The sequence below is a fragment of the Pinus tabuliformis genome, chromosome 7 (genome assembly GCF_031772625.1).
Source record: "Pinus tabuliformis cultivar Carrire ecotype Pingquan chromosome 7, CPIR1, whole genome shotgun sequence".
Classification (NCBI taxonomy): Eukaryota; Viridiplantae; Streptophyta; class Pinopsida; order Pinales; family Pinaceae; genus Pinus; species Pinus tabuliformis.
The window spans coordinates 434,570,858-434,578,604 of record NC_142293.1 but is presented as its reverse complement, the minus strand read 5'-3'; the positions used below and the strand labels follow the sequence as shown (position 1 = coordinate 434,578,604).

The 7,747-nt window shown below is 41.2% G+C and overlaps 1 pseudogene; it reads right to left on the bottom strand.

Moving 5' to 3' along the window:
- Nucleotides 1-5,200: 5,200 nt before the first annotated feature.
- On the bottom strand, nucleotides 5,201-5,794 carry LOC149247825 (heat shock protein 90-1 pseudogene; annotated as a pseudogene).
- Between the last annotated feature and the right edge of the window lie 1,953 nt (nucleotides 5,795-7,747).

Sequence of the window (7,747 nt, the reverse complement as noted above, 5' to 3'; positions counted from 1 at the left end):
GGCTTCTTTTGCTGAAGGATGCCCAAAGAGCATAGTATCATCAACAAATTGCTGATGCGTTTGAGGAGCATGACCATGAAGGGAAATACCTTTAAGAGCATGAGAGGATACAGCCGATTGGAGGAGCCTGCTTAGGCCTTCAGCCATTAAAACAAAGAGGAAAGGTGATAAAGGGTCCCCCTGTCGGATGCCACGAGAGGGGAGAAAAGGAGGTGAGGGGGATCCATTCAGAATGACAGAGAAACTGGGAGAAGTGATGAGGTTCATGATCCATCTGGTCCAGGTTGCATTAAAGCCAAAAGCTAGGAGCATTTTGTGAATGTAATTCCAGCTAAGCTTGTCGAAGGCTTTAGAAAGATCTAATTTGAGAAGCATACCTGGTTTCTTGAGTAGCTTTAAAGAGTGTATGACTTCGTTTGATAGAATAATTCCATCCATGATCTGCCGACCTTCAACGTACCCTGTCTGTTCTGGGGAGATGAGCAAGGGTAGGAGCGGTTTGAGTCGGTTTGCAATAACCTTTGAAATGAGTTTGTAAATCACATTACAGAGCGCTATTGGCCTATACTTCTCAAGTTTGTTTGAGGCTGCTTCTTTGGGTACCAAGGCAATGAAGATTGAATTGAGGGCCGGGAGGACCCAATGCATGCTGCGGGATTCTTCCACCAGATCCCAGACTTCAATTTTTATGAGATCCCAAAATTCATGGAAGAAGTTGGCCGTGAATCCGTCAGGCCCTGGCGCTTTTCCGTCTTTAAGCTGAGCCATGGCGTCTTCTACTTCCTTTAGTGCTACATGTTGGAGCAGTTGAGTATTGTGATCCTCATTGATGATTTTAGGAATGTGCTGTGTGATAGCTCGGATTGCCTCATCTCTGTTACTGTTAGGCTCCTTTAGAATGTCCTTGAAATATCCTGTGAATTCTTTCTCCATATCTTCATGAGCCTCCACTCTTTCACCCTGCTGATTGTTGACAAAGGTAATTTTGTTGTGCATGCGCCGTTGGATGGTAGTTTTGTGGAAAAATTTGGTATTTCTCTCGCCCTCTTTGAGCCAGCTTATTCGCGACTTTTGCCGCCATAAAATTTCCTCTTGTTTTTGACGCTCTTCTATTTGATTCCAGAGGATTTGCTCCTGTTGAATTTTTCCTTCTGTGCATCCTTCCAGAATGAATCTTTGTTGTAATGCTTTCATCTTCTGTTCTAGTTTTTGTCTGCTCTCCTGTATGTTGCCAAAATGATCTTGGTTCCATATTTTAAGAGTTTGCTTCAGATGTTTCAGCTTTTGTTGGAACTGATACATCTTAGCTCCTGTCGGCGGGATGAAGGATGTCCAGGCTTGATTAACCACTGCCTTAAAATTGGTATTTGTGAGCCAGAAGGGTTCGAATCTAAATGGTCGATTGCTGCAATTGCCTGGTCTGGACCATTGGAGAAGAATGGGCCAATGATCTGAGCCTCCTTGTGGAATGATCTCGGCGCTGAAATCTCCTCCTAGGTGGATTGCGTTGTCTGAAATTAAAAATCGATCTAGTCGTGAGGCAATTTGGTGAACCCCTTTTCGCTTGTTCGACCAGGTGAAGATGCCATTAGAGGTGGAGATATCCATGAGTCGATTGTCTTGAATGAATTGCTTGAAGTCGCTGCTATCACTATCGAGCCTGGTTCTGCCCCCTTGTTTCTCTTCCATGGACTTTATTATGTTGAAATCGCCTCCTCCCATCCATAAAGGAAAGTATCTGTTTTCATTAAGGAGGGAGATCGTGTCCAAGAGGTCTAATTTTTGCTGTATTGTCTACGGGAAGTAAACATTGGTAAGATGCCCATGGATGTTGGTGCCGATGAGGTGGAATGTAGCTTGAATGAGATGCAGAGTGGCATGAAAATTATCAAGTGACACAATCTGTGGATTCCATAGAATGGCTAGACCGCCAGAGGCCCCTGAGGCGTCTACTGCGATTGAACTGCTGCCTGCCCAAACTTTATGACTGAGATTGTCTATTGTTGCGCTGCTACATTTTGTTTCTTGAAGAAAGACTATTGCTGGTTTTTCTTGCATTATCAGGTTTTTAATCACTCTGTGTTTAGAGGGACTGTTGAGTCCTCTTACATTCCAAGAGATGAGCTTCATGTAGACTGAGATTTGGGCTTGTAGAACTTGGTCAACTTGGGGAATTGCCCCGAATCCATGAGTATTTCACCTACTGCTATTGTACGCTGTAGATGTGTTTTTCCGCCCCTTTTCTTTTGTTCTTTGAGGATTTTCCTTCCATCCCAATGACTGCCTCCTTGGATGCCCAAACTTTTATGGTGCTGTACCCTTGTTAGGACTCCTTCAATTTTGTCTAATTGCCAGGGAGGGATTGAGTTGTACTCTTTTTGCTTACATGTTGCCTCCAGTTTGGATATGTCAAGCTTGGAGATATCGAACTCTTCTAGATCTACATCTTCTCGATCTTCCTCCATGTCATTTGAGGCAATGAGGGCCTCCTCCATTGATTGTTCATGAAGACTCAGGGCTAGGGCTGCATCTAGATCCATATCAGAAGCTTGTGGAATCTCGTTCAGCATGGTTTTCCCCTTGGAAATGTTTAGGGGTCCGGGCTCTGAAACAGAGATGGGATTTTCGGTATAGGGAAGATCTGCAGATTTAGAAGAGGCTGGTTCAGAACGGTTGAGGGAAGACTGGGTAGGGTGCAGCTGTTCTGGGATATCAGCGTTGGGACTGATTTGAATATCTTGTGAGGCGAGAACGGAAAAGCGGTTCTGGGGGGGCGCTTTGAAGGCTTGAGCTGGATTAGCTTGGTTTTTTTTTGCATGTCGGCGACGGGTAGGGATTTTTGTGAAACCATCTGGGTCCAAGTTAGTTTCACTGGAAGGAATTTTGGGCTGCACATTTGAGGGACAGTCACGGAAGAGGTGACCATGCTCATGGCATTTTCGACAACGAAAAGGGATGTGCTCATAATCTAGAGTCTGTTTCCATTCATAGTCATCGTGAAAGAGACTTACCGTGTCTGCTAGGGTCTTGGTTAGGTGCATCTTGACGCAGATCCTGGCATAAGAGGTGTATTTGCGCGTCTTGGTTTCGGTAGCAACTTTGATGAAGGTTCCCAACTTGTTGCCTATGTCTGCCAGCGTTTCTTCTCGCCAGTACTCCACAGGAAGGGAATACATTCTGATCCATACAGGGGCCCAACTAAAGTCTTCTTTGTCAGGATTGAATCGGGGCTTCCATTCCGTTAGATATAAACCTGAAGAGTTGAAGAAGTACGGGCCTCCTTCGAATATCCTTGTTTTGTCTTCTAGACAGTTAAAAATGGCTGTGAAGAAGCCCTTTGGGCCAAGCTGTAAAGTAACTTGTCCTTTGGGCTTCCATTTAGAGGTTATCCAGCCTTGTAAGGCTTTTTCTGTGGGCCAGAATCCCAAGAACTTTCCAATGATTGCATAATCTTGCATAAATTGGATTTCCCCATTGATGCGGTGGCTTGGCAGTTCGACCTTGATCGGATCTGCTGCTTTTGGGATACAGGTTGCTGAGGTCACTTTAGTCTGAAAGGAACCAGTCGTGTTGTGCCGACCATTGCTTGCTTCGTCCTCCACATTTCGATCTGAGATCGTCTGTCCTTCTTGCGTCCTTTGCTTGTCTTTTTCCGTTTCTGGGTCTGCGATTGCAGAGTGCCGAATCTCTGCCTTTTGTTTCTTGTCAGTTGAGGGTATTCCCAGTGGAGGGGAGGCAGAGCTCTCCCCTCCTACAGCAGATGCCATAGGACTGTCAGTGGCGGAACCTGCTGCAGCTAGCGCAGGTTCGAGCGGCGGCGGCTAGGGTTTCGTGTCTTGAACAGTGTAATCGCTTCAGCATCAGAGCGTTCTCCTCCTATTTATTTTATTTCATGTATATTAATGTACAGATGTCTTTACTTTATTTTCTTGTATTTCTTTTTCTGATTTTCATGTATATTAATGTACAGTTTGAATTACTGCATTTTATTTTCTTTTTAACATGTATATTATTGTACATAAATTGCTTTCAAGTTGATTGTAGATTAGTGATGCACATAGCCTTTTAATGAACTAATGACGTGATAGAATCATCTTGTCCTTTTGCTGAAACAGCAAGGATACTGGGTCTCATAGTCATTCTCTCATTATTTGATTATTGCATTTTATTTTGATTGAACTAGTTGTATATTTACACTTTTGTTTAAATACTAACTCCATCAATAACATGTTTTAAGTTCTTTTGAAGTGCTAAGTTTTGGAAGTTACCATTAAGGACATAGGCCTTGTCTTGAAATCTTTATCCATACTTGTCCTTTAAAAGTATTCTTAAGACCTTAGAAAACCAACAAGAACAAAACCCCAAAAACAAAATAAACTATAAAACAACGAAGTAAGAGAAAGGTTAACTAAGCACATATAGTGCACCACACTTCATCAGTTTACGATACCCGGATTGATAATTTATGTAGAGCAATTTAAGACATTAAATTGACTAGACATTTTGGCGCCGTTGCCGGGGAAGTGTAATTAGGAGACATTATTTCTTACATCTAAAAAAAAAAATTAATAATTCTTGAGTATGCTCTCCTCTTGTACTTTGTGTGATCTAGAGGATCAGAAAAAGGATTGTTAAGTAAAAAAGAAAAATAATAATTCTTGAGTATGCTCTCCTCCTGCACTTTGTGTGATCTGGAGGATCAGAAAAAGAATTGTTAAGAAAAAAATAGGAGACAAAATAAACCTCATCACTTCAATTGATTCAAGAAAAAAAAAAAAAGACAAAAAGGGAGAAGAAAAAAAATAAACTTCATTTCATTTCCATTTTCACTCCATGCCATCCATTTCATCAATAAAAGTTATTTCCCCATGATCATTTCCATTAAGATTGCCTAACTATCTCTATTTAGCTAAGTGGCTGCTGTGATACTGGTTTCCGCAGCTGATACCGGTTTCCGCAGTTGATACCACTCTGTTTTTCAAACTTACAGTCAAGATGTTAGTGCAATAAAATGAAAATGCAGGAATGACCAAGCAATATAAAAATTCACAATTTCAGAGAAAAAAACAATCTATGGCTATCTCCATTCCTAGTTTTCGTTGTGGCTTCGTGACTCTTCAAATAGTGTGTTCTTTATTGGTGTGTCTTTCCTATGGTTGGATTGGAATTTCTTGTCTCCCACATAGATCTCTGATATGGGTCAACAGGGTGAAACTACCACCATCTTCGTCAGCTTCTCATTCTCATCTCGCACCTTCACAATGCCTTCTTCAACATGAGTATTTTCCCCCACTCCTGTACCTATTACCTCCCGAGACTCCTCACAGTTGTCCATTATGAAAACCCTTCTCACATAAAGCTTAATATTGTTGAGCTTCTTCTTTGTATCAAAGAGATCGAATGGAGCCCTCTTCGGAACAAAGAGAACAGCCTTGAACTCCAATTGACCCTCTACAGAGAAATGCTTCACGGCCAAGTGATCCTCCCAATCATTGGTGAGACTCTTATAGAACGATGCATACTCTTCCTTTCTCATCCAGATGGATTTTTGCTTGTTGACGAGACTCCATTCATGCGACACTTCCTTTACCTTCTTGTTCTTCTTATCTTTCTCCTTTTCCTCATCCACTTCCTGGATATCCCCTTCATCTTCCTTCTTCTCCTCTGTCTCCTCTTCGTCATCACTGACCTCCTTCTCGGTGGTCTTCTCAGTCCACAAATAAATGGGGTAGCTAATGAACTCGGAATGCTTCTTGATCAGATCCTTCAGCCACCTCTCCTCCAAGTATTCCATATAAAAAAAAAAAAAATTCAAAATCAATTTCACAGCCGAATGCAGAACTGTTAACTCAGGAAAAATGCGTAAACACAGGAAAAACGTCAAACTTCAAACATTTGATTTGCCCAAATGGAGACGAATTTCAAAAAACTAAAACATGGGTTTTTTTGCCAAGTGGGTTAACAAGATAACCCAGAAACCGTTTGAAAACATTCGTGGCGGTCTGGGAGAAATCTTCGGTTCTTTGGAGCCTCTTTTTTGCTGCCGCGTGAAGAAAAACGTGAGTTAACTGATAGTTTGATGTGTTCGGCATACCTGAAGAAGGGGAATTCAAATTCGGTTCTATGTTGCCACCTATACCACGTTCTTTGCCCATATGCCACCCGTTGCAATTCATTAAAACCAGCAGTGATCCAACTGAAGACGGCTCTGTTTTCACTCCATTACGTGATTTGGTTGGATATGGCTCTTCACAGCCGATTGATAAACGTGGCATGAACCAAGTATGGCTCTTCTCCACCGTATAACTCTTATTTCCGTTGCTTGTCTTCCACTTCTTCACACTTTCACCATTTCCGCTCTCGTTTTGCTGTAAACTTCACGTCTCTGTTTTAAACCCCGCAGCTCTGTTTCAAACTCCACGGTTCCATTTTCCACCTGTATTACCTCGTATTACAGTGCGGCTATTCCACTGACAGCCTGAACCGTGAATTGCACTAGTTAAGTTAGTTGTCTTGAAGGGGCACATTTTTTTTCTCTTCCACGCACACAGCCACTCCATTTCACAGTACTTTCTACACTCTGCACTTTCCGCAACCAATACAGCGTTTCCGCAGCTCACACAGGCTTTCCGTAGCCAATACAGCGTTTCCGCAGCTATTTTGTTAAACTCTAAGTTGCAGGTGTCATCAAGCAAAACAAGTCACATGGGTAGCTAGGGAAATGTCGGTACATGGATGGTGTCCTATTCATTTGGTCAAATTTGATGAAAAAGACCCCGGTCAAAGGAAAGTCAAATTGTGTGTTATCACTAAGTCGCCACACTGAGTCGCCACACTAAGTCGTTGCATGTCAAGAAAAAAATAATAATTTTGAATCAATGAAATGAACAAGTTATTTTCTCACTTTTCTGAAGGTATTGATTAATTTTGGACTGATAATGAAAGATGAATGGCTAACTTTTTATTCAAGATTTTTAGCTACAGAGCTGTTCCCCAATTCCGCAGCCAAAAAAACCTCATTGTTCAAATCAGCCTATCTTTCTCATACAAAATCAGATTTTGATGATTTAAGTACCATTGGAAAGATCTCAACAAGATCTATACAATGAGAAATATATCATTAGAGTTCGAAATGGCAAATAATGAAATAAATTGCTGAAAAGAAGCAACATCAACTTGAGGCACTAATTCCAAAGCAGGTATAAATTCTTTTGATTTTTCCTTTGAGAACTTGTTTCATTAATACAAATTCTTTGTTTTGTGTGTAAATATCATAACTAGAGAGATTGATCACCTCTCTCCTTTGATAATCTTACATTCCATTGCAGAAGAAGTATTAGTTTTTTTTGCAGGTTTCAGGAGGAAGGACAAATGACTACAAGAGAATGGTCTCTCTCCAAGAGACCAATTTGTTTCATAAGAGGACGATCAACAACAAAGAGGAAATATGCTGATGCAAAATCAGATCCAGACACTTGAAAAACTTTCAGATACTATTGTCTCCATCACATTCATCCATCACATTCATACTTCATAATAAACCATTCACCTCATTCCACTCCATATTTTCCATTTTCATTCACATACACTTTCCATCTCTTTTTATCCATTCATAACCCACAAATAAAAGCAAGAGAATCATTCACATGTTTATTGCCCATTGTCATTTCTGTTCTCCATTACCATTTTCCATTTTCATTTTCCATTCCTTGTCATTTTCATTCCGCAAATAAGCCCTGCTTCAATG